This window comes from Lagenorhynchus albirostris, chromosome 4 (assembly GCF_949774975.1).
Source record: "Lagenorhynchus albirostris chromosome 4, mLagAlb1.1, whole genome shotgun sequence".
Taxonomy (NCBI): Eukaryota; Metazoa; Chordata; class Mammalia; order Artiodactyla; family Delphinidae; genus Lagenorhynchus; species Lagenorhynchus albirostris.
In genome coordinates this window covers 146,512,880-146,538,149 of record NC_083098.1, presented here as the reverse complement: position 1 = coordinate 146,538,149, position 25,270 = coordinate 146,512,880, and the positions used below count along the sequence as shown (strand labels likewise).

At 58.5% G+C, this 25,270-nt stretch overlaps 1 protein-coding gene across 2 annotated transcripts in view; it reads left to right on the top strand.

The window, feature by feature from the left end:
• Window positions 1–7,682: 7,682 nt before the first annotated feature.
• The window catches only part of SH3BP2 (SH3 domain binding protein 2), a 41,524-nt gene continuing 23,936 nt past the window's right edge, over window positions 7,683–25,270 (top strand). The window contains exon 1 of one of the 2 annotated variants that reach the window (XM_060148839.1): window positions 7,683–7,702. The gene's annotated coding sequence lies outside the window, so the exon portion shown is untranslated. Of the gene's footprint in view, window positions 7,703–13,055; window positions 13,152–25,270 lie in introns of those variants that run through there. The other variant, XM_060148837.1, reaches the window with a different exon arrangement.

The following is a 25,270-nucleotide window of genomic DNA, read 5'->3' as shown; positions in this document are numbered from 1 at the left end:
ACTTCCAGGGGCCAGCGGACTGGGGAGCTGAGCTTTAGACAGAACCAGAGTGTGTGTGAACACCCCTCCCCAACGCCTGAGCACTGAGGCCCGCACCCCAACTCCTGGCTGCGGCTGGGCACTCGGAATCCACCCCTGCTGGCCCCGAACCTCTCCTCATGCCACTCAACAATCTTGTTCATCTCCAAGCTCACCTCAGAGGTAGAGACACCAACCTGCTCTCCCTCGTGGGCCCAGGTACACTAGGGGGAGAATTTGACCTCGGTCCTGTTGATCTAAAGTGTGGTTCAGAACTTACGGTTATTTTCTTTCTGACTTACTTCACTCTGTATGACAGACTCTAGGTCCATCCACCTCACTACAAATAACTCAACTTTGTTTCTTTTTATGGCTGAGTAATATTCCATTGTATATATGTGCCACATCTTCTTTATCCATTCATCTGTCGATGGGCACTTAGGTTGTTTCCATCTCCTGGCTATTGTAAATAGAGCTGCAATGAATATTTTGGTACATGACTCTTTTTGAATTATGGTTTTCTCAGAGTATATGCCCAGTAGTGGGATTGCTGGGTCGTATGGTAGTTCTATTGGTAGTTTTTTAAGGAACCTCCATACTGTTCTCCACAGTGGCTGTTTCAATTTACATTCCCACCAGCAGTGCCAGAGGGTTCCCTTTTCTCCACACCGTCTCCAGCATTTATTGTTTCTAGATTTTTTGATGATGGCCATTCTGACCGGTGTGAGATGATATCTCATTGTAGTTTTGATTTGCATTTCGCTAATGATTAATGATGTTGAGCATCCTTTCATGTGTTTGTTGGCCATCTGTATGTCTTCTTTGGAGAAATGTCTATTTAGGTCTTCTGCCCATTTTTGGATTGGGTTGTTTGTTTTTTTGTTATTGAGCTGCATGAGCTGCTTGTAAATTTTGGAGATTCATCCTTTGTCAGTTGCTTCATTTGCAAATATTTTCTCCCATTCTGAGGGTTGTCTTTTGGTCTTGTTTATGGTTTCCTTTGCTGTGCAAAAGCTTTTAGGTTTCATTAGGTCCCATTTGTTTATTTTTGTTTTTATTTCCATTTCTCTAGGAGGTGGGTCAAAAAGGATCTTGCTGTGATTTATGTTATAGAGTGTTCTGCCTATGTTTTCCTCTAAGAGTTTGATAGTGTCTGGCCTTACATTTAGGTCTTTAATCCATTTTGAGTTTATTTTTGTGTATGGTGTTAGGGAGTGTTCTAATTTCATACTTTTACATGTACCTGTCCAGTTTTCCCAGCACCACTTATTGAAGAGGCTGTCTTTTCTCCACTGTATATTCTTGCCTCCTTTATCAAAGATAAGGTGACCATAGGTGTGTGGGTTTATCTCTGGGCTTTCTATCCTGTCCCATTGATCTGTATTTCTGTTTTTGTGCCAGTACCATACTGTCTTGATGACTGTAGCTTTGTAGTATGCTAACACATATATATGGAATCTAAGGGGAAAAAAAAGGTCATGAAGAACCTAGGGGTAAGACGGGAATAAAGACACAGACCTACTAGAGCATGGACTTGAGGATATGGGGAGGGGGAAGGGTAAGCTGTGACAAAGTGAGAGAGTGGCAGGGACATATATACACTACCAAACGTAAAATAGATAGCTAGTGAGAAGTAGCTGCATAGCACAGGGAGATCAGCTCAGTGCTTTGTGACCACCTAGAGGGTTGGGATAGGGAGGGAGGGAGGGAGGGAGACACAAGAGGGAAGAGATATGGGAACATATGTATATGTATAACTGATTCACTTTGTTATAAAGCAGAAACTAACACACCATTGTAAAGCAATTATACTCCAATAAAGATGTTAAAAAAAAAAAAGGAAGCCCGCACACCACAACGAAGAGTAGTCCCTGCTCGCCGCAACTAGAGAGAGCCTGCGCACAGCAATGAAGACCCAACGCAGCCAAAAATAAAAATAATTAATTAATTGAATAAAATTTAAAAAGATAAAGGCTTTCACATATCAGTTTTCATTAAAAAAAGAATCCGCCTGCTACTGCAGGGGACACGGGTTTGAGCCCTGGTCCGGGAAGATCCCACATGAAACTAAGCCGGTGCGCCACAACTACGGAGCCTGCACTCTAGAGCCCGTGAGCCACAACTACTGAGCCCACGTGCCACAACTACTGAAGCCCGCGCACCTAGAGCATGTGCTCCGCAACAAGAGAAACCACCGCAATGAGAAGCCCGCGCACTGCAACAAAGAGTAGCCCCCACTCTCAGCAACTAGAGAAACCCACGTGCAGCAGCGAAGACCCAGTGCAGCCAAAAATTAAATAAATGAATAAATTAATTAATTTTTTTAAAAAAAAGAAAGAAACAAGCCCTGGCACACTGCCCCCCCCTCCCCTGCTCCTCCCTCCAGGTTGGTGTCTAGGAGGATTGGGAGGGGAACTCACGGGTCCCAAGGCTTTGGGGAAGGCGGCCCCTGCCGTGGCGCAGACCTTGGGTGAGCTGGTTTGTATTGACTGGTCTCCATGGTGATGACACTTGTCCTCCTGATTGCAGGCGTCCTCTGCCCTGAACCCCACTCTGCCTTCCTCTGCCCATGCCCTCCCTCTATGCGAGGGGTCCATATGGTCATTCAGAGCCTGCGCTTCACTACTAGACCACCCTCTGGGGGCCAGGACGTGGGATTCCCTGGGCAAATGGCCCTGGGCAGGCCTCGTCCCCAGCTCTGTCACACTGAAGGCGGATTACACCGCTGGTTGTGTGGCCCTGGTGAGCTGTAGGCAGAGCTCAGCAGGGAGCTGGGGTGGACACTTTGGGGGTGTAGAGCGGGGAGCCTGAAGGTCACGGAACAGGGCCCACTCTCCTGCTCTGTTGGAGGTTCATGCAAAGACCTCAGGGAGCCCAAGACTGAACACAGACCTGGCCTTGCAGGGTGCTGCAAGCTGGATTTGCTGTTAAGCAAGGAGAGAGTATGTCTAGTTCATGGTTTAGAGCTTGACGTGTAGCTCTGAAATACTTAAACGCGTGGACTGTGGCTCTCCCTGGGCAGCCCGGTGGGACACGCCTCTGGCACTTCCCTCCCCTCAGCTGTCCTCTCTCCCCCCACAATCCGTGACCTTTTGTTTTCCTGATGCTCTGCTACGGAGAGCATCCTGGCCACACCACGGGAGAAGGCTTCGTTCTGCCCTGGCTCAGCTATGGCTTCACTAAAGGGGGTGAGAAAGGAGCGTGAACAGTTACTCCCCAGGCCTTCGCAGGCCTGGGGCTGCTGCCTTGCAGCACGCCCTGGTGTTGGAGCACTTGCTCCCTCCTCAGCAGGCTAAGAGGGACAGTGGTGCTGGAACAGCGGTTGGTGGTAACATGAAGGAGGACTTTTGAGCAAGGACTTGTAGGACGCGAAGGCGCGAGGATTGCAGCTTCTGGGGTAAGAGCGCTCCAGGCAGAGGGAACGGCTGTGGAGAGGCCCGGACTCAGCCCGCTGTTGCTGGCCTCCCGGATGCAGGAAGGGCAGAAGGATGTGGCAGTCTCTAGGATCTGGGAAAGTCAGAGCCTCCGGAAGGAATGCAGCCCTGCAGACACCTTGATTTCAACCCGTGTCAGACTTCTGCCCTCCACAACTGTAAGATAATAAATTTGTGTTGTTTTAAGCCACTGAGTTTGACGTAATTATTACAGCAGCCAGAGGAAACACATACAGACTAGGGTGGGGTGAGAGGGAAATTGGAGGAGGACCTGGGTTCACGGGCCTGAGCGAGGAGGGTAGCGCTGCCCTCGCCTGGGGCGGGGGAGTGGGGTGGGGGGTAGCCACCTTGCCAGCTCTCGGTTGCAAAATGAATGAATGTTTAGGCGCTCAGTAAATACGTATTCCATGCATGGTTGAGTCATGATTTGATGAGGCTGACCTGGGACCCCCAGTCTCAAGGGGTAGCTGGGGGTGGGGGGATGGGAGAGGGTCTTGCCAGTCTCTGGAGCTCAAGCAAGCTCTAGTGGCCCCCGTAGGATTGGGGCTCCCTCCGTTTTGTCCTGTCCAGCCAGCATGATAGGCATCCCTGGGCTGGACCGCAGGGTAACCCCAGCTCTGCGGGAGCAGCCCAGTGAAGGTGTGGCCTGCCCCCTCCTGCTGCCTTCCCCCGCAGGCAGCCTCCTAGCCCGGTCCTGCAGGCCCCGCCCTGCCCAGCACATGCACTATATCCCTGAGAGTCCTCCTGGGAACATCACTTGTCTCTATCTTGCTCCATTTTCCAGACACGTTTAGTGCTGGGACATCTTCCCGGACCCTCTGGCCCTGGAGAGAGGATTCAGGAAGGTTCTAAGCCTTCCTATGGGAGCAGAGGGGCCTGCACAGCCCCACCTTGGGCCAAGAAGCCCACTCTTGGGACCCTCAGTCTGCCCTTCCAGCCCTGGGCAGTAGGAGTCTTCTAAAGGGGTTAGCAAGGCAGGGATCTCCCCGTCAGGGTCCCCAGGGCCAGGAGAAGAAGTGAGGACCCCAGCAGGGGAACTTGCAGGCTGGACACCTTTGGCAGCCTCCAGGGGTGGGTGGGTACGGGACGTGGCTACTGAGGATGGGCAGGGCGGGAAACCATCGCAGCCCTGGAGCAGGCAGCCTTGACACATCTCTCCCCTCTCTGGCCTCATCGTTTGCATCTGTTCAATGGAGAGAAGCCGTGTGCAGCCCGCTTTTATAATTTATTAAACACACTTGTATCGAGGGCCTACAGTGTGGCTCATGGCCCCTGCTCCCAAAGAGGCCGTCCCATCTGGATGAGAGTAATGTGCCTATACACTGGAGGTGACCTCACCTGCGAGGGTGATGCCCACCAGAGCTCCCAGTGCCATGGTCCCTGGGCTACATGGTGATGGTGGCTCTTAGGTGTTTTTTTTTTTAAACAAACCTTCTTTTTTTATTTTAATTAATTAATTAAATTTGTTTATTTTTGGCTGCACTGTGTCTTCGTGGCTGTGCGTGGGCTTTCTCTGGTTGTGGCAAGTGGGGGCTACTCTTCGTTGCTGTGCGTGGGCTTCTCATCGCGGTGGCTTCTCTTGTTGCGGAGCACGGGCTCCAGGCGCGCAGGCGTCGATAGTTGTGGCACATGGGCTCAGTAGCTGTGGCTCGCGGGCTCTAGAGCACAGGCTCAGTAGTTGTGGCGCACGGGCTTAGTTGCTCCGCGGTATGTGGGATCTCCCCGGACCAGGGCTCGAACCCGTGTCTCCTGCATTGGCAGGCGGATTCTTAACCACTGCGCCACCAGGGAAGCCCGCCTCTTAGGTCTTGGTTGCCTCTGTTCCTTGTTAGAGCCATTTTCCTCCTCCCAGGAGCCACCCACCCACACAGGGGAATGTCTGTATTTCATTCCCAGACAGAGCCTCTTTCTTGGTTATCAGCAAGGGTATTGGCTAATATTTGAGGTGTCAACTAATAACCAAGCTGTTACCTGTTAACTCTGGTGTTGAGTGACAGCAAAGTGTTACCTTTGAGTTAAGATGTTTGATGTTAAAGCTTAACGCTGATTGGAGTTATCGATAACAAAGAGATTTTTGAAGACAGAGTCTGACGAGGGCAGGCAAACCCAGGGAGGGAAGCTCTTAGGGTGGTGAGTCAGGTCACAGCAGGCTGGGCTCCGCAGTGCTCGCTGAGGCTCCTGGGGAAGCTCCTCCCTGGGTGTAAAGTCCCTTCTGGAGGGAACAGCCCAGGAAAATACCATCCTCGTGAGCACCTGGGGAGCTGGGGCTCGGAGGGAGAGACTAACTCTAGCCTTGGTGACGCCAGGGTAGAGGCAGGGCTCCCCATGTCCCCATGACCCCAGCGCCTCACACTCCCCTGGAAAAGGCTCAGAACTGATGGCCCTGGGAGCCTCTGTAAGTTGAGTGAAACGGACACGAAATGAGCAGGGCTGGTTGGAAATAGGGCAGAGAGCCAGATGCTCCCACAGCCCTCATCCACAGCCAGGCCTCTGGACCACCCCCACCCCCAGGCCACGCACTGAAGGCTCCTTCCCTGGGTGGGCCAACAGAGGGTCTCTGGACTGGCGGACATCAGTGCACATTTACATAACGCTGAGACACCAGCTGTGTCCCAGCCACCCACCCTCAGTGTCCAGAACTCTGGAAACCGGGTCTCGCCTCGAGACGGGATGTCAGAGGGGTTTTCTTGGGGGAATCTGATCATCCAGGAGGTCCTACCAGGTCACCGCTTGCTAAAGCTCACAGTCAGCGGGCCCAACCCTCCAGCCTGAGCAGCCAGCCAGCTTGAGCAGACGTCTGAGGGACCTCTGTAACATGGAAGATCAGGATAAAACAAGGAAAATGGGAACTGGGAGGAAACAGAGATGGCTGGGAGAAGACGACTTAGAAAATCCGTCGTTAACATCCCCAGGAAGAAAAGAGAAAATGTTGTACTCATGAAACAAAAACCAGGTGCTATAAAGAAGGAACATTACGGAATATAAAGAACTTTTGGAACTTAAAAATACAATCATGGAGGGCTTCCCTGGTGGTGCAGTGGTTAAGAATCCGCCTACCAGTGCAGGGGACACGGGATTGAGCCCTGGTCCAGGAAGATCCCACATGTCGCAGAGCAACTAAGCCTGTGCACCACAACTACTGAGCCTGCGCTCTACAGCCCGCTAGCCACAACTACTGAGCCCGCGCGCCACAACTACTGAAGCCCGCATGCCTAGAGCCCGTGCTCCACAACAAGAAAATCCACCATAATGAGAAGCCCGCGCACCGCAACGAAGAGTAGGCCCTGCTCATCGCAACTAGAGAAAGCCCGTGCGCAGCAACGAAGACCCAACGCGGCCAAAAAAAAAAAAAAAAATACAATCATGGAAATTGAAAACTCAGTAGAAGAGTTGGAAGATGAAGTTAAGGAAGTCTTGAAGAAAGTAGAGCAAAAAGCTGGGGGAAAAAAGTTGAAAATAAGAGAAAAACAGGAGAGGGAAGTATTAGAGAACTGGTCTAGGAGATCTGACATCTATACAATAGGAGTTCTAGAAAGAGAACTGGAGGAAAGAAAACAATCAAAGAAACAGTGGAAAAGATTTCACAGAAATTTGAGACTTCCCTGGCAGTCCAGTGGTTAGACTCCATGCTTTCACCACCGAGGGCCCGGAATCGATCCCTGGTCAGGGAACTAAGATACCACAAGCCATGTGGCCAAAACCAAAAAGATTTCACAGAAATTAAACCTGAGTTTCCAGATTGAAAGGAGCCACTGAATGCTCAGATCCAAACACGAAAATAGATGCACAGTAAAGGCACAGCAAAGGGGAATTTCAGAACACTGGACACAAAGAGAAAAGAAAAGACTGTACAAGCGTCCAGAGAGAAATGACGTACAAATGACTAAGATCAGAATGATTTCAGACTTCTCACAGCTGGAAGGCGATGAATAAAATCTCTCAACTCTGAAGTTAAATGCTTTCTAAGCCAAAATGCTATACACAGCCAAACCATTAAGAGTGAGGGTAGAAGGAAGATATTTTCAGAACGATAAGGTCTCAAAAAATTTACAGCCCTGCACCCTTTCTCAGGAAGCTACTTGGTGTGTTCCACCAAACAGGGGGAGGAAAGCAAGAAAGAGGAAGTCGTAGGAAGCAGGAAGCAGGGGATCCTGCCGGGGAGCAAAGGATGAAGGGGACTTCAGGGTGCTGGTGTGGTGGTCCCAGACTGCAGGCTGTGCCCCCGCTGAGAAAGCAGAGTCTACTTCCAGGTGATAGAATACCTGATACACCGGGATGCCTCTGGGGAGATTTGAACTTTTGGCAGAATTTGGAGTTGAATTAGTATTGAGAATTAAGCAAAATAAAAAAGATGACATTAACTCCAGGGAAACGAGAAGTTGAGCAAGGAAGGAAACGTTATCACAATACATTATGTGGCTCAGACATGAACAGTGTTTATGTAGTAACATGAAGATGTCAGCCATGGCCATTGATCTGAACAAAATGAAGGTATGATGATTTTCGAGGTCAGGAAGTCGCAATGTAAGCGTGTGGTCTGGGGATACAAAGGTGAAACCAAAAGAGTGAGTTAAAAGTTGCATTGGAAGACGAGGGTTGGGGGACTGCTGTGTTTTGTAAGAAGGCTTGTAAAACTCGCTCTTTAAATTGCATGCATGTATAACTCGGATAATGAGTAGAAACTAAATTTAAAACACACACCCTAGGGACTGCCCTGGCGGTCCAGTGGTTAGGGCTCCGTGCTTCCACTGCTGGGGACCCAGGTTCGATAACTATCCTGCAAACTGCATGGCAAAAACAAACAAACAAACAAACATACACACACACTCTCATGAGTTACGCGCTCAATTCTACCTTGTTGGTAAATCAGCAGGATGTGAACTTGTGCTTCAGGGTGGACTCATTCTGGGGCAGCCCTGGAAAGAGTGAATACAGATTCTCCTTATAATAGGGGAATATGTGAATGTATATTCATGCTGCTGTGGGCTATTGAGGTGCCACGTGAGAGTTTTAGCTTCAAAAAGCAAAAAATGCTATCTCATGTTTCCCATTGGTATTTATTTAATTACTAGTGAGGTAGAACCTGGTTAAACGTGTCTTACTGGTCACACATAGCTCTTTTTATGAATTGCTACTTGTGCCCATTTTCAAGTCAAGGTAGAAACTTGTAAATAACTTATAAAAATGCTTTGTATATTTACCCCTGGTTAATGCATGCACTTTGCACGTATTCCTTCCCAGTTTACAGTTTTCCCTTCAATTTTGTTTGTGGTGTTTTTGACATTCACCTTTTTGGGGTCACTTTTATGCTGCCATACCTACTGGTTCTTTCCTTTATACACTCAAATGTTAGTTATTTTATCTTTGGTACCTAGAAATCCTGCCTCATCTCCATAGCATAGAATCATCTACATTTTCTTTTAATAGGTTTTTGGGGTTTTTTCCCTTCGCATTTTAAGTCTCTGGTGTGGCTGACGTTTATGTTGGCATAAGATGTGGGGTAGGTCTCTTTCTCTACCTAATAATCAGCAGGCGTTCCAACACTATTTACAGATGAGTTAAGCAGGCACAACTTGAGATAAGCAGGCTCTGATTTTTTGAAACATGTAACAAAAAAAAAAGGCCACCTTGTGTTTCTGAGTGGTTCTGTGAGAGCTGCACAAGGCTCTGCAGACAGACTTGCTGGGCTAAAGCCCCACTCCCCCACGGGAGCCCCAGAAGGCCATGGGTGCGCCCCCCAGACTGGGCCCAGTTCAGCCCCACCTCACTCCCCTCCGGGCCTTCCTCACAGGCTGATCCCAGCCTCCCTGTGACGGAAACCTCTCTGCTCCCGAGTCTTCATTGTCAGGCAGACTCTGCCCACTTCCCCTGACACCCTAGGACTGCACCTCCTTCCCCCCGCCAGGCCGGTCCCGGGCTGGGCACTGCTCACAAGTTCTCTGGGGGTGGACCCTGTTCATCCCACCGTCAGAGGACAGGAGGAGGCGGGCTGTGGGCAGGGGCTCAGAAGCAGGGCAGGCTGGACCGAGCCATCCCCAGCTACCGGGCTGGGTGCTGGCCCGGGTACTAAGCTGGGGCACAGGGGACCCCCAGCTCAGTCCGGGTGGTGATGGAAGCACAGGCGGGCATTGTGGTGTCAGGCTGCCTTTCACAAGTTGGGCTGATGGGCCAGATGGTGGCATGTTTAATAGGGCAGTGACCTAGGGCGGCAGCTGGGGGCCTTCAAGCGGCCTACTGTGGTTTGAGGGACCCACAGGAGTGGGAATGGAGGCCAAAATCCACTCTTGAGGCTGGACGAGGGAAAGTGGGAAGGGGGTGGCCCCCTGGGGCCCTGGGCTGAGCCACTGGCTGAAAGTCTGGGGACACCCACCCAGAACCAGAGAGGGGGCCAGCCAGGTAGTGGGTTCCGGGAGCCTGGTGGGCTCCTGCCAGGCAGCCTGATGTCGCCTGCAGGGCAGGCCTTGGGGAGCTGAGTCCCTCCTGGGGGTCCGTGTTCCTGGGAGCCGCCCAGGCTTACCCTTGTTCCTCCCACCTCTGGTCCAGGGGGGCTTCACAGCTGCAGAGGCTACCTCACCCCCTCTCACCTCAGGCACCTCATCCCAGTGTCCAGCACTGTCCAGGGAAGGGCTGGCTGCCCCTGACCCCGGGCTGGGGAGGCCACTGGGGCCCCCTGAGGGTGACGTCAGGCCTTTGCATCCTGAGGGCCACAGCTTCCCCTTCCCAAGCCCCACATGGGCTTCCCCTTCCCGACCCCAGCGCCTTCCTGGAAGTCACGTGGTCCACGGGGTGGGGGGGCACGGGCTGCCAGGACGTGAGTGTTTGGGAGGGAGGAGGGCAGAGAAGGCTCCTGTGTACAAAACACCCACCTCCCCGCCACGAGGGCGGAAGCCACCCGAAATAGAATGGGTTGCTTTCAAGCTCCAAACTGGGCTCCGGAGGCAGTAAAAATAGAAACACGAGTGTCTGCGTGGGCCCTGCATCCTCCACCTGCGGGGCTGGTGTTTTAAAATAGATCTTCCTAGTGGGGCCTGCCTGACGCCTGGTAGGTAGAAAATTCACCCAAACAAACCTCTCAGAGAGTAAAAGCAGCAGCTGATCCGGGCTTGGGGTTGCTGATGGAGGCCCGCAGTCAGGGTGCAGCCTGTGGGGAAAGGGGGGGGGCACTGGCCGGCCCTTGAGCTGGCCTTACAGCCCCATGACTCTATTTTTCTCCTGCCCTGGGGCTTTGCAGAGGCTGGGCCCCGGCCGGGGGAGCCCTTCCAGGTCACCAGGGCCAGCTCAGGCCCGCTGGCCGATGGCGAGGAGGTGCTGACCCACGCACTCAGGCCGGGCCGGAACTGGGCAGGAGGTGCAGCAGGCAGGTGGGTGCAGGCCCTGCCCTCCGGGTGCTCACAGTGGGCCACCGACTACAAGCCCACGGGCTGGGCCACCACCCGCTGAGGGCGGCCTCCGAGCAGGAAGGAAGACCCTGTGCTGGGACCCAGAGACGGCTGACAGGTGCGCCCAGAAGCGATGCAAGAGGGAGGAGGCCGGGGGGCAGAGGGGAAACCAGCGGCAGGAGCTATGGCTCGGACGGAGGCTGGACGACACGCCCCATATCTAGCCCAGCGCACGGTCATCCTGTGAGCCATCCTCCGCTGCCCACTCTCTGGCCCTGGTGCCCACTCTGCTGCCCTCCCCTTTGGTTCCAGCAAAGGCAAAACACATCCATCTCCCGCACAGGGCAAGGCGGTGCAAGAGAGCACCAGGGCCGGGCTGGGATGTGGGAATGGCCTGGAGCCCAAGGTGGACGGCCCCTGCCCAGCCTGTCCTCCCTGCCAGGGCACAAACTGGCAGCGAGTCCCCTGGAGCGGGTCCCAGCCCCGGGCCCCGGCCTCACAGCCACCGCAGCAGCCTTTCTGGCCTCCCCACAGCGCAGCAGGCAGAGCCCCTCAGCCTCACTCACTCCCCTCCCTCACCAGCTGGGCTGTGGCCCAGGGCAACTCCCAGTGGCCTCCCCTTGGAGGGTCTGGGGTGGGTGGGAACTCGCTTCCCGCCGTCCCCAGCCAAGCGGGCAAGCTGCCAGAGGGTACAGTGGTGTCTTTTCCCAGTGGACACAGCCACTTGGTTCTGGCCTTTCCCACCTCCCCCCACCCTCAGTTAACTTCTCTGACCCCGAGTGTGCTGCTGCAGCCAGGTCTCCTCTTTCTGGGGTGTGGGACCCGTTGCTGGGCAGCTCTGGGACAGGTGGACAGTGACATGGCCCAAGTTCTGTCCAGCTGCAACTCTGAGCACCCCTCAGGGACCTCAGCCTCAGCATAACCCAAGTCCAGCCCCTGGATGCCCCCCACCCTGCTGGTTTGGAGTAGCTGGTCCAGCCCCTGCCGTTGCTGCCCTGCTGGACTCTGGCCCTTTGTACCCAGTGCAGCACAGAGGGGCAGACCTTGGCCTCCCACCCGGACAAGGCTCAGCCTCTGCTGGGCTGGCCTTCTGCTCTCTCTCCCAGCCCCTTCAGGCCCCAGCCAGATCCTGTCCTTCCCCTGCTCACAGCTTCCTAGGCTCTGGGACCAGGGATCCCATCCCCTCCACCGCATCGTGCCGCAAGCCATTGACCCCTGCCCTGGAAGGCTCCAGTCCCCTGCAAGCTTGCTGGCCTTGTTTCCTCTCCCAAGAATACCTTCACTCTATCTCCACCACTTACCCCACCCCTTGGGGCTCCCCTCAGGAAGCCATTTCCTCCCAGAAAGCCCTTTCCCCTACAGGATCTGACAAGCCCCCTTTTCCCTAGGCCCCTGCCCCTTAAACAGGGTAACCTGGGTCTAAAGCTGGACTTATGTCCCCCCTCCCCCCATGGCTGTGGGGAAGGGCCTTGGATGGGCACCTCCCAGGAAGTAAAATTTAAAGTACCCTGTTTTCTGGGCCTCGCACTCTTGGAACCAGAACCCTGGGCCCTGGGAGTCCAGACCTGGTACAAGGGCTGTGTCCCCGTTTGGAAGTGGCTGAAAAGTGCCCTAGAGACCCTTCTGAAACAAGGGCGAGGTTCCAGAGGTTCGGTTCCCAGCGAGTCCTCTTCTGCCGGGGGCGGGAGAGGGGTCATCCGCTGCCCCTGCCCCTGGCCTCCTGACCTGAGTCAGAGGCCGCCTCCTGCTGCAGGATCAGGATCAGTGGGTTGGGGGGGCAGCGCCTTCTCCAGTGGGGCCACCAGGTGCCACTTGCATTTATTTACGGCGCATCTATCGTGTGCCGTGCAGGGATGGCTTGTCCACACCCGCAGCCAACTCCCGCCTTCTCCACGGGACCAGGAGTGGGGAAAGGTGGGGATCCCTCGGACTCCGACGTCTTGACCCCCCACCCCGCACCCAACCTCGAACTCCGAGGACGGCAGGCTGCGTCTGCGACCTCCGCATTGCAAAAGGAGTTGGTGGGATGGGCCCAGGGAGCCCGAGGAGGCGGGGCCAGGTTCTTTGGGAGGGGAGTCAAAGGGCGGGGTAGGATAGAAGGGGCGCGGCCCAGAGCCTCGGGCGGGGCCAGGTCGAAGGGGCGGGGCCGGGAGGACGGGGCGGGGCACGGGGCCGGGGCGGGGCCAGGCAGAAGGGGCGGGCACAGCTCCGGGCGGGACCTGGCTCCTGGCTACCCGCCGGGAGGGCGGGAGCCTGGCGGCCCAGCCGGGAGCCGCTGCCGGGACTCAGGACCCGCGGGCTGGGAGCAGAGCCTCGGCAGGTAAGGCACGGCAGCGGGGCGCGGACGGGCGGGGCGCGATCGAGCCTTCCGGGCTGGCCGGAGTCCCCGGGGCCGGGGTCATCTACGTAGGGCGGGCGGGGGGCGGTCAGCTCCAGCTCGCGCCAGGCCTGGCGGCGCCACTGCCCGAGGAAGCGCGCGAGCTCGAGGGTGCGCGGGGTGCACCCTGGAGGCCTAGGGGCGGGGGCGAAGGCGTCGCGTCTGTCCCGCGTCCCCCTCGTCCCTCTGGCCTCCGCTTTCCCAGGCCCCTGGGGCTCGCAGACCGCCGCAGGCCCGCATTACACGACCCACACATCCCGGCCTCCGAAGGCCCCGGGCGGGCGGGGAATTCGCTTCCACCTCCTCCCGGTAATCCAAACTTTCCTTCCCTCAAGCCGCGCAACGAAGGGTGGAGAAAAGCTGCCTGTTGGAGCTGACTCACACTGAAGTGTGAGTGACTGATAGCCCAGTGGCTCTGGGGGTGTCTGCGACTCTTATTCTGGGGGACAGTGAGTGTCAGAGAGTTGGGGGTCAGGGACAGCTGTCCTTCCACATGTGGGCCGGCCCCTCCCAGCAGCCCGGCTCTTTCCTGCTGCTCTGGGCCTCTGCTTCCCCTGGTGAAGTGCTGACAGTGTTCCCACTGGGAGTGTTGAGGGGGCCTGAGCCCCGCTGCAGAGCCTGGAGCTCACTCCCCCTGCCGCCCTGCTGCACCCTGAGCGCCTCACATCCTCCCTCTGTGCCTCGGTTTGCCCATCTGTCAACACTGATGACGTCCGTGCCTGCTGGTCAGGTCATGCGGAGTAAAGGGCCCCTCTAAGTGACCCTGGCCTGGGGCGGGGTTCCGTGTGGGACCCCCGGGATTGCCGAGTCGAGGACACGCATGTGATCTTGCTGACGAGGCAGGTAACCAGGCCCTAGCACAGAGGAGCTCAGGAAACGTTACTTGCCGTGATGATGATGTGTAGAATTTTTTCACGACAGTTTGACAGCCAAGGGAGCATGGCAAGTCCTGGAGTCAGCGCAGATTTCCAGGTTTAAGTCTAGCCCAGCATTGACTTCAGTGTAACCCTGGGTCGGCCCTCTGCCCTCTCTAGCCCAGGCTCTGCGAGACCAGAGGAGGGGGCTGGGCGCCATTATCTCCTGGCTCTCCTCCCACTGTGTCCGATACGCAGGGCACCCACGCAGACGGCCCTCTGGGAGTCAGGGCTCCACTCCAGGTAGACCAGGAGGCCAGGATGGGGGCTCCAAGGTGAGAATTCTGTCAAATTCCCCCTCCCTCCCCCCCCCCCCAGCCACCACTCCATTACTTGGCTCTGTTCCCCGTGTTGGGGCACACCCTGGCCAGAGGCGGCAGGCAGAAGGACAGATGGGTAGATGGCCCAGGCTAGACCCTGTTGGCCATCAGGAAAGAGGGGTGCTGACAGAGGGCCTGGCCTTTCTGGAGAGTCCCTCAGGCCTGCAGAGTCAGGGAGGAGCCCAACAAGGAGGCCAGCCTGGGAGAGATAGGAGGGTGGGCGGCTCCAAACCTCCCTTGGCTCTTCCTGTTCACATGGACAGAGGAAAGTGAGATGCTGAGTCAGCTACCACCATCCCTCCCCTTCCATGGTTGCCCGCAAGCTTGCAGGCCTACACGGGGGAAGCCTGAGGGAGCACAGAGAGAGACACACAGAGTGGCTGGGTCCTGGCTTTGAATCCGGCTGCCACCATTTACCAGCTGTGTGATCTTGGCCAGGGGGCTTCGCACTGCTGAGCCTCAGTTTCCTCATCTGTAAAATGGGGGTAGTGAACCACTTTCTGCCTTATAGGTGGTTTTGAATGTCCAGGGGCTGGTGGTGGCACATGGTTGGTGTTCAGTGACTGTGAGCCACTGGGGGTGATTTCCCTGGCCCTCAGGGCTGGAGAGCAGGGATAGCTGGGCCACCTCTGCTTGGGAGTGGGGGTGGGACTGGGCCTGGAGAGATCTGGGGCAAAGGGCAGGCTCCTAGGTCCCTGCCCGCTTGGGTCTCATGGCAAAGGCTAGAGTGTCTTAGGAGTGGCCAGGCTCAGGGAACCACCTGGGTCCTCCTGGTTTCTGTCCTTGAAGCTCTATCGTGGGACACCAAGGGTCAGTGACTGGCAGGCCCCACTCTCCCCTCATTGGCTGGCTAATAGATGGCCTCAGTAAGGCCTGGGCATGCACATATGTGGTTCTCTAATAATCTCAGGTAGCATGGTCAGCAGTCGGCAGCCTGGCTGAGGGAGGTGGGCGGCAGGTGGCCAGTGAAAGTAGGGTTTGCAATCAGAAGGAGGGCTGTCTGAGCCATGCGGACAACCATGAAGGTAGGAAGAGACTGAGCCAGAGGCTGGCAGCGGGGAGAGTGGCAGACCAGTTTGACCAGAGTGGCCTGGTGTGCACCGGATGTGGTGAGAGTGTGGATGGGGGCATGGATGAAAGTGCACAGGGGCCTAGGCAGGGAGAGGGGGCTGTCAGGACGCTGGAATCTTACCCACAGGTAGGTGGCCTGTCTCCAAAAGGCCTCTGGATCTCTCCAGTGGCCCTGACCAGTCATCCAAGGGCTGGGGACAGTCCCACATGTGGGCCACTGAAGTCCCAGAGGTGGGGAGGGGGAGCATTCTGGGCTCTTTGTAGCCTCAGGCAGGCAGGCTCAGCAGCGCCCACCTCCTGGTCCTTGCCTGCTGGCCTCCGGGAAGGGGGAAGGGTGTGGGCTCGGTAGCTGAGGCGGGGGCCTGGGGAGGTCGGCCGGGCCTGAGGGGTTGGCAGGGCACTCTCGTGGTGCCTCCTTACCACCCCTGGGCCTAGGCACCGGAGGGCAGCCAGGATGATGCCGAGAGAAATGGAGCTGCCTCTCAGCCACGGCCAGGAGACCTGAGCCTCCTTAGTGATACAAGCCCCTGGCTCTGGGCCACACTGGAGGATTTGGGCTCGGGAGCCAGGCTCCTGAGCTGCCCTTGAACTCCAGGCGCCATCCCAGTGAAGTGCGAAACAAGGCTGGGCCCTCATCAGGGAGAGGGCCTCACGGTGCTTGAGGTCCCCCCACTGCCCAGCTTCTCCCTGGGCAGCAGAACTTCTGAGGTTCCAGCTTTTTTTTTTTTTGCGGTACGCGGGCCTCTCACTGCCGTGGCCTCTCCCGTTGCGGAGCACAGGCTCCGGACGCGCAGGCTCAGCGGCCGTGGCTCACGGGCCCAGCCGCTCCGCGGCATGTGGGATCTTCCACGGACCGGGGCACGAACCCGTGTCCCCTGCATCGGCAGGCGGACTCTCAACCACTGCGCCACCAGGGAAGCCCTGAGGTTCCAGCTTTGGGGCCACCTGCAGTTTAGCCCCTGCCCGTCCCCGTCCCAGGTCATGAACCATGCTGGAACTTGCTGGCAGGACTGGGCTTCTTTCACCCAGTCTCCAGGTCCAGAGGCGACTGATCCTTGGCCCCCGTGGGCTAGGCACAGCGGGTCCCAGTCAGTGATCCTTGCCTGCCGGCCTCTGGGAAGGGTGTGGGCTCAGTGGCCGAGACACTGGCTTGGGGAGGTCGGCGGGGCCTGAGGGGTTGGCAGGGCACCCTCCTGGTATCCGTACTCCTTCCCCTGCAGCTGTGCTGCAATTCTGAGAAGTGCTCTCTGCTTCCTTGTGAATCAGATGTTTATTGCATGCTGGCTGCAGTAAACAGGGTAGGGGCGGCCCACTGCCAACCATATTCCAGGCCGCTGGTTGGGGTGTGGGGCGTCTGCCTGCTGGAACCTGCAGAGGCAGGGGAGGTCCCTGTCCCCAGGAGCTGCCAGGCTGACGGGTGAGTGCTCCGAGTTGGCTCCGTGCCTGCTGGGAGGAGGGTGGGCTGCCCCACGGCTGGGGGCTGGGCCGGCCCAGGGAAGGCTTCCCAGGGGCTTCTTGGAGCCAGCACAGCTCCTCCCAGGAAGTAGTCGGGGGCCGCATTCCCAGCACTGGAGCAGCCTGTCCCCTTCAAGTCTCAGTGACTCTCTGGACTTCACGTCCCTCCTTGTGAAATGGGGTTAAAAACAGTTACAACTCATGGTGTCCTCGGAAAAGTTAAATGAGATGCTGCAGAGGAGCCCCCACTGTGGGATCTGGAGCCCTGTCCCAGGCTGGGGCCTCCCTGCCCTTGACCCTGCAGCTCCATTTGGGGGATTTCCTCTAGCCTTGCCCAAGGGGATGTTGTAATCTGGCAACATTGCTCTGTGGCATTAGAGAGCTCTGTGTCCTCATACCCCGGCTGCCCCTGTGGCCCCAGCCCTCACTGCTGGGTGCCCCCTGCAAGGTGATGTGGGGTCAGGGGTCGACCTAGGGGCCTGGAATACCAGGGTAGGCCTTGGCTTGACCCCAAAGCCTTGGGAGCCAGGGGCAGCACCCACAGTCCACTTAGGGCCCTGGCTGGGCGCCTGGGCCCGTGCCACCCCGCTCCGAGCTCCACTCCTGGGGCAGCTCTCCCTGCCTAGGCCCCTGTGCCCTTCAGAAAGCTGCTGCCCCCAGACCTCTGCTCCTCTCGTTCATGCTGGGTGCCCTGTGTACCAAGCCCAGGGCCAGGCGTGGATAGGGAGCAGCTCAGCCTGTCTGGCCCACCCTGCCACTCTCTCCCTCGGAAGCAGTTTAATAAAAGGCATAAGTGTCTGTCCTGCTTGGTGCTCAGGGACCCTCCCTGGCCCCTGCCCCTGCTTCCCGGAGCTAGGTGCCTTCTACAAGCCCCAGCCCGTTCCCTGGTCACCTTGTCTACCTATCTGCTTCTCCCTGCCCAACCGGGGACTCATGAAGGACAGGGACACAATTGAGTGCCCTTGCCCAGCGGTGCCCATGTGGGTCTGGCCCAGAAGAGGGACGACCCCCTGTAGAGCATCCCAGGAGCTCCCAGAGACTTGAAGCCCGGCGTGTTTACCTCCTGCTTCCACATCAGAGACACAGGTGCCCCGTTATCCTGGAAGGAGTCCGCCGCCCGGCTGGTGACGTTTCCAGTCAGATCACCGTGGGTAGTTGTGCTCTGGCCTTGTGTGAACCCCTCCAGGTTTCTACCACGGCCCCGGACCGTGGGCCGCAGCAGCTACAGCCCTTAGTAGTCACCACTGAGGTCACCTGGTCTCAGGGGCCCCAGCAGTGGTTCTGACGGGGAGACAGGCGGGGAGTCTGGGGCGCTCCACCCTAAGTGGAAGCCGTTCCTTTCTCCGTGGCTGTTCCTTCCTAGAGACACGTGTTGGGGCCAAGATTGGGGTCAGCCTGAACTCCCCTGACCCACCGGCCACTGCGGAGGCCTGGTCTGTGGGTCCCAGAGACCCCGTGCCCCAGATGGGGCCTGGCAAGATTAGATCTGCCACCAGCAGGAGAGTGGTGGGGAAGGAGCCAGAAAAGCGGGCCGGGAGCCCTGCGTGGACAGGTGGGAGGGGGAGGGAGGCATGCCAGGAAACTCACCTTGTCTCCTGAGGAATGTCCTCCGTAACCCCAGCTGCTTCCTCTCCTCCTGTTTGAGGCCAGAAAAGGAAGACCCTTTCTCAAGGGGCAGCTGGTACAGAACCGCTGGGTCCCCTGATGGCCAGGCAGACACAGTGCTGGGGGCCGGGCCCTGGCAGGCAGGTCAGTGATCAGCTGGTGGGTTTGACCACGGTAGGCAGAGGACGGAGTGACCGCGCCCCCTGCCCTTCAGCACAGGACGAGAGGCGGCTTCCCGTTGCCATCACCATCTGGCCCGGGACCTCTAGGAGCGCAGGGTGGCCGTTGGGTGCTGGGCGGGATCCATGGTGGTGCCCGGCTGTGAGCTGGATGCACGAGAGGGCCTCAGAGCCCCCAGGGTCAGCGCCAGGCCACTACAGCCTCCCTGCTGACCCACCCAGATCTGGGCGGGGCCGAAGGCGCTTGGGGATAGAGCCTCAGCCTCCCACAGGAGGTGTCACCACCACGTACCCCTACAGCCCCCAGCTCGGGAGCTTGTCGATGCTGTGCTGCAGCCCCGCTGAGCAGCCGGACCCCACGAAGTCCTCCCCCAAGCCCCCACCTCCTGACTTCTCTGGAAGCTCACCCAGGGGGAAGGATATGCTGCTCCAGGGGACCCCACCCTGGCACTTTGCTGCACCAGGGCTGGGGCCCCCAGTGCCGGCTCCTTGCCACACAGGGGAGCTGCTCAGGGGTGGGCCGTGGGGGCAGGAGACTCTGGAATCACTTCCCTTCGGGGCCTCACCAGGACCCAGCCTAATTTGGTTCCAGACCTTGGGCTGCAGCTGCCAGAGGAGGCCGATGCCGGGTCCTTCTGTCAGAGGAGGTGTGCCGGGCCTGAGGGTGGGGTAAGGGGGAGCCCCAGGCTGCGCTCAGGGTCCGGGTTCTGGCCCAGCTGGGCCTCAGCGCCGGTGGCCCTGGTGTCCACTTGTTATAAAATGGAGTGAGGCATGGAGCCCATCCCTGAGTTGCCCAGACATCCTGGGGTTCCTGGGCACCAGCCTTGGAAGGTTTGCCACCTGGGACGGGAGCTCTCTGAGATCAGCCTTGCGTTCTCTCGAGAATGTGACCAGGAGGGTGAAGTTCTGTGGTCAGTGGTGGCCGTGCCTGCTCTGGGGCAGGAAGTCACGGGGGAAGGAAGAGTGTAGAGAACGAGATCCCCCGCACACACGCAGGACCTAGGAGGCCCCAAGCCCAAGGTTCCTGCCAGCCGGGCACCAACAGGAAGTTGTTCCAGAGTGAGGCCTTGGGAAGCAGGAGGGGATGGCCCCACCCCAGTGGCCTCCGTGTTGATGCCCCTGCCGCCTGGAGGACCCGCGGCCCCCCCCGCCACAGGCAGCCCCAGGCCCAGCCCTGCAGAGGCAGCAGGCATCTCCTCGCCCAGCAGGGGGACGGCCCCCAAGAATGGTGTAGGAGGTGCCATTTGGGGTAGGGCCTTCTTGGGTTGGAAGCAGGAAGGGGGCAGGAGGGGCCAGGCTGAGAGGTCAGGCATGGGAGGGTTTTTTTATAAATTTACTTATTTATAAATTTTTAAATTTATTCTGGGCTGCGTTGGGTCTTCGTTGCTGTGCACGGGCTTTCTCTAGTTGTGGCGAGCGGGGGCTACTCTTGGTCGCAGTGCGGGGGCTTCTCATTGCGGTGTCTTCTCTTGCTGTGGAGCACGGGCTCTAGGTGCACAGGTTTCAGTAGTTGTGAGACGTGGGCTCAGTAGTTGTGGCTTGCGGGCTCTAGAGTGCAGGCTCAGTAGTTGTGGCGTGTGGGCTCAGTAGTTGTGGCTCGCGGGCTCTAGAGCGCAGGCTCAGTCAGTAGTTATGGCGCACAGGCTTAGCTGCTCTGCGGCATGTGGGATCTTCCTGAACCAGGGCTCGAACCCGTGTCCCCTGCATTGGCAGGAGGATTCTTAACCACTGCGCCACCAGGGAAGCCCCCGTGGGAGGGTTTTGAGCAGGGGCTGGTTTGTGGTTTGAAAGCTCACTCTGGGGTCTTAAGACTGCCTTCTGCCCCCCCACCGCACATACCGCACCACAGCAGGGGCTGTAGGAGCTTGGGCAAAAGCAGGTGAATTGGACCTGCAGGAGGGCTAGGTGTGCCGTGGGCGCAGGGGTTCAGCTGACCAGGGTGGAGTCAGTGACTCTCGCTGAGGGGCCGCCAGGGCCGGGGGAAGGCAGACGTGGGGTAGCACCCGGCTCTGGTCGTACTGCCTCTGCCCTCCGCCCCCCGCACCCCCAGTCCTCATTGCTGGCTTTTCTGGTGACAGTGGTGTGACCCCATGGCTGTCTCCCTGGGGAGGGGAGGGTGTCCCTATAGCACCACCGAGCCGTGCCCCTCCCCCACCCGGTGCAGGCGTCCCCAGCCCGGTGGCAGGTCCCCAGCCAGGAGGAGGCCTTAGGGGCTGGCACTCGGGAGCTTGACCCCTGGCTCTGCTGACCATCAGAAGCCACCTTGCCTCTGGGAGGCTTAGTTAGGCTGAGGGTTAGATGAGAGTGTCTGCCTTGTCCACAGGGGCCCCGCGGGCACTTTGCCTGTGGGATCTGGGGACGCTTTCTAAGGCTGCTGTGCCGGTGGAAGGGGCGGGCCTGGGGGAAGGGAGCGGGGGGATGGGCCTCAGCAGAGGCCCTCTCCTCCAGCCCTGCACTGGGCTCTGAGGTCCCCTGAGGGCACCACTCCCCAGCCTGACTGTGGGGCATCAGGGTGTCCCGGGGTGACCTCAGTTTGCAGGGTGGGGACAGCACGAGGCGGTCAGGGAAGGCGGTCAGGGAAGGCGTGCGAGCCGTCCGTCGTCGTGGCTGAGCACCAACGGGGTGACGGCCTTGAGCCTGAGACTGAGCCCAGTTGCCTTTGAGAGTTGCCTCCCAGCTGTGGCTGGGACAGCGGCTCAGAGAGAGGGGCCGGGGCGCAGCATCCTCCAGGACCACCAGCCTTGGGAGGATGGCAGCGTGGCTGGATGGAGACAGCCCTCCCCCACCCCCTCCTGTCCCCTGTCCTGTCTGTCAAGGCTGCCCAAGAGGGACAGGAGAGCTGGGGCTGGGCCCCTTTCCCACCATCCTGGGCCCACCGCCAGACCCTTCTCCTCACTGGGCCTCTGAACAATGGGGCAGTGTGAGGGCGCCTGGGAACCGTCAGGCCAGCCAGGCCCCCTGTGGGCCCAGCTGAGGGGCTCGGAGGGGAGCCAGGGCCGTGAGTCATCCATCCAGCGCCCGGCCCAGGGCTCCCAGGCTGAGGAGGAACAGCGTTCTCGGGTCCCCACACCGCATGGGGAGCCGGCCTGCTCCTCCTTCCATCTTTTGCCCCCCCTGTCCGTGCCTCTTCCCGTGGCCTCTCTCTGGCTCCCTCCCTTCTGGGTGTGTCTCTGTCCCCCTGCCTCTGTCCAGCCAGAGACCCAGGCCTGGGAGTGGCTGCGGCCTGCTCCCCCAGCCCCCATCCACGGCAGCCCGGCGGAGGGGCTGCCCCGTCATGGGGCGCCCCCGCCAAGCCTGCAGGGAACCCCAGCAAGTAGCCAATGAGAGGACAAGACCCTCCTGAGGCCAACTTAAAATTGACCAAGGAATAAAAGGTGAGCAAAAGCAGAAACAATGCAATAAAATAAAAAACTCAGGGGCTTCCCTGGTGGCGCAGTGGTTGAGAGTCCGCCTGCCGATGCAGGGGACACGGGTTCGTGCCCCGGTCCGGGAAGATCCCACATGCCGTGGAGTGGCTGGGCCTGTGAGCCATGGCCGCTGAGCCTGCGCGTCCGGAGCCTGTGTTCCACAACGGGAGAGGCCACAACAGTGAGAGGCCTGCGTACCGCAAAAAAAAATTAATTGATTAAAATATATATATATATAAAAAAAATTAGAAAACTCAGAGAGTGAAGGTTAATCTACAGCGTCAAAGAAAAAAATGTTTGAAAACAGCCTAAAAATATTAACATTAGGGGGACTTCCCTGGTGGTTCAGTGGTTAAGACTCTGCGCTTCCACCGCAGGGGGCACGGGGTTCGCTCCCTGGTCCAGGAGCTAAGATCCTGCAGGCCGTGCGGCCAAGAAAAAAATGAACATTAATGATAAAAGGATAAAAATAAACGGATTAAAACTGAAGAGACACCAAACCCTAAATTGCTGAAGTGAGAAGAAGGAGGGAAGGGACCTTGTGGTATGGACTTGGACTTGACGGGCTCCAGCCTGTGGCAGGGTGGGCAGGAGACCAAAATACTGCTGGACAATTGCTGAACCAGGTTCCTAGGTGAGTGAGTGGTCCAGGGACCCCCAGAGGTATATGGAGCAGCTGAGATGCGGGGCCACACCTCATGCCCCTGGGTCCTGATGCCCTTTGTCCTGTCCTGACCTGGGAGCCCTGACTTGGTGAAATGCTGTAAGGTACTCAGGAACTTTCTGGTTCCTGTGGTCTGAGGGAGGCCACCATGGCACGAAAGATCCTAAAGAGATGAGTAAAGGAACAGATGCTACTGGTGTCAAGGTCAGTGCCCCTGGTGGCCTACGCTGGGACGCCCCAGCTGGTGGTTGCCAGTGTGGAGGGCTCGTACAGCTGCCCTGGCCTGGCACCGGCGGACAGCAAGTGTCCCTGCAGCGTGCCTGTCAGGGCCAGCCTCTGGCCTCCACCCTCGGCTCCTGCAAGGAGCAGTGGGGCCAGGTCTCTCTGGATGCCTCCTCTCACCCCGACCCCAGGCCCTTTGCACAAGCTCTTTGCTACTCAAGACACTTTCCGTGTAACCTTCTTGCTTGGCTATGGCGTGCGGACGCTGCCTGATGTGTCACCCCATCTGGGTGGAAGCGTTGTCACAAGGACATGAGTCAGAGGTGGCTGCCTCCCCAGCAGATCGGGAGCCCAGCTTGGATCCGGGGGTGAAGGGTGCGGCGTTTGCTGACAGGTGGCGATGCCCTGATGGCCTCCCTCTGTCCCAGTACCGGGGACAGCGGTGAACAGGGCTCAGGGTGGGGGCTTGTGGCCGGGACAGTCTCCTGACGAGCTCCCCCTGGGCTCCGGAGATACGTGTAAAACAGAAGCAGACTCTGAATTCACGAGGACAGGCTGGCATGTGCCGCATCCCCAGCCCCGTGTGCCCCAGCCTTCTGGCCGGAGCCTGGAGCCCTCCTCTGGGCTGCTGGGTTCTCTGCCGGGTGGGAGCTGGCATCCTTCCTGACAGTAGGCCCTGGGGCTCCTCCTCATGCCCCCGAGACCCAGGCTTGGTGGGAAGTGTCAGGCTGCATGTGGCGGGTGAAGTGGCCCTGGCTCTGGGCCACATGGTGGTGCTGGCTGTGTGACCACTGCTGCAGCCCGCTCAGCCTCAGCTTCCTCATCGGGAGAGCGGGAGACGGCCGCCGGGGACTGAGTGGGCCGTGGGGGCTGACGGCTCGGCACTGGGCGGACATTCCCGGAGGGTGCCCCCTGCCCTGGCGCACTGACTTGGCCCTCCTGTCACGAGAGGTGGACCGTAGACAGGAAAGTACCCCCAGCCTTTGTGACCCCCCTGCCTTGGCTTCAGCAAGTGGGGACGTGTCCCCACAGGATGTGACATGTACATGTGTCCCCAGGAGGGTCTGGCTGGTGGTAGCCTGTGCTCCTGAGGCCTGGGGCTGCCGTCGGGGCCCAGACCCGCCACTGAGGGCCAGGCTCTGGAGTGCTGAGGGAGGCACGGTGACGCGACCCAAGGAGCACGCACGGTGGCCGCTGGGAAGACGGTGGAGCGGGCTGGGTTTGGGGAAGTCCTGCCGTCTGCGTGTTCCTCGTCTGCCAGGAGTGACCTCAGAGGAGACGGTCTGTCCCCTTCTGGGCGACCTGACAACGGGGCTCTGCAGATTCCAGCCCAGCCACACCCCCTTGGCCCCTGGAGGGTGGGCAGCAGTGTCGGGCAGCCTGGTCTGCCTGGGGCTCAGCCCACCGGGCGCTCGGGGTGTGAGGGTGCGTTGTCCAGGCCCTACACCTGCCCTGCCGGTGCCTGCTGGTCGCTTTGTGGACAAGGACAGTGAGACTGGGAGAGGTCAAGCGCCTGGCCGAGGTCACTCCCGGGGTGTGCAGGCCTTGCTCGTGGGTGGCAGAGCCCCCGCACTAGGCATTGTCATTGCAGCCAGAGGCCCCCCCCGCCAGGGACAGAGCAGTGGGGGTCTTACGGAGAGATGAACAGTTTCATTCAGTGAACGAGCTCTGTGATGGGACCCCATGTGGAGTCGGGAGTGTCCAGCTAAGGAGGTGGGATCTGTTCATGCTGCAGGAGGTGTCCCGGGCAGCTTCATGCTGGGGACACTGCAGGGGACAGACACAAGGAGTGGCTGTCATGTCACCCCCCATTGAGCTGTATCGAAGAAGGGTCAGAAAGTCAACAGACAGGCTGAAAATGCCGCAGTCAGTGTGGCTCTGCACGTGGGCGGAGCCTACGCAGGAGAAGGGCAGGGGCTGTGTGTGCAGGTAGTGGGTCTGGATGTGGGGCGGAGGAGGCAGGGGTGGGACCAAGGGGAAGGGAGATGTCGCTCCAGGCTGAGCACAGCACTGGGCAAAGGTATCCGTCACCTTCAGGTGGAATTTTCAACCCTGCAAGCCTGGCTCAGATGGGGCCAGTGGTGAGCAAGGAGGCGGGAATACTCGGGGCTCCAGACCCACGGGGGCAGGATGGGAAGGTGTCGCCTGGCTTTGTGCAGGGGAGGTTCAGGAGAGCGCTCTCCCTTCCTGACGCGACGGTGATGACGGCGTGGCCCACGGAATCC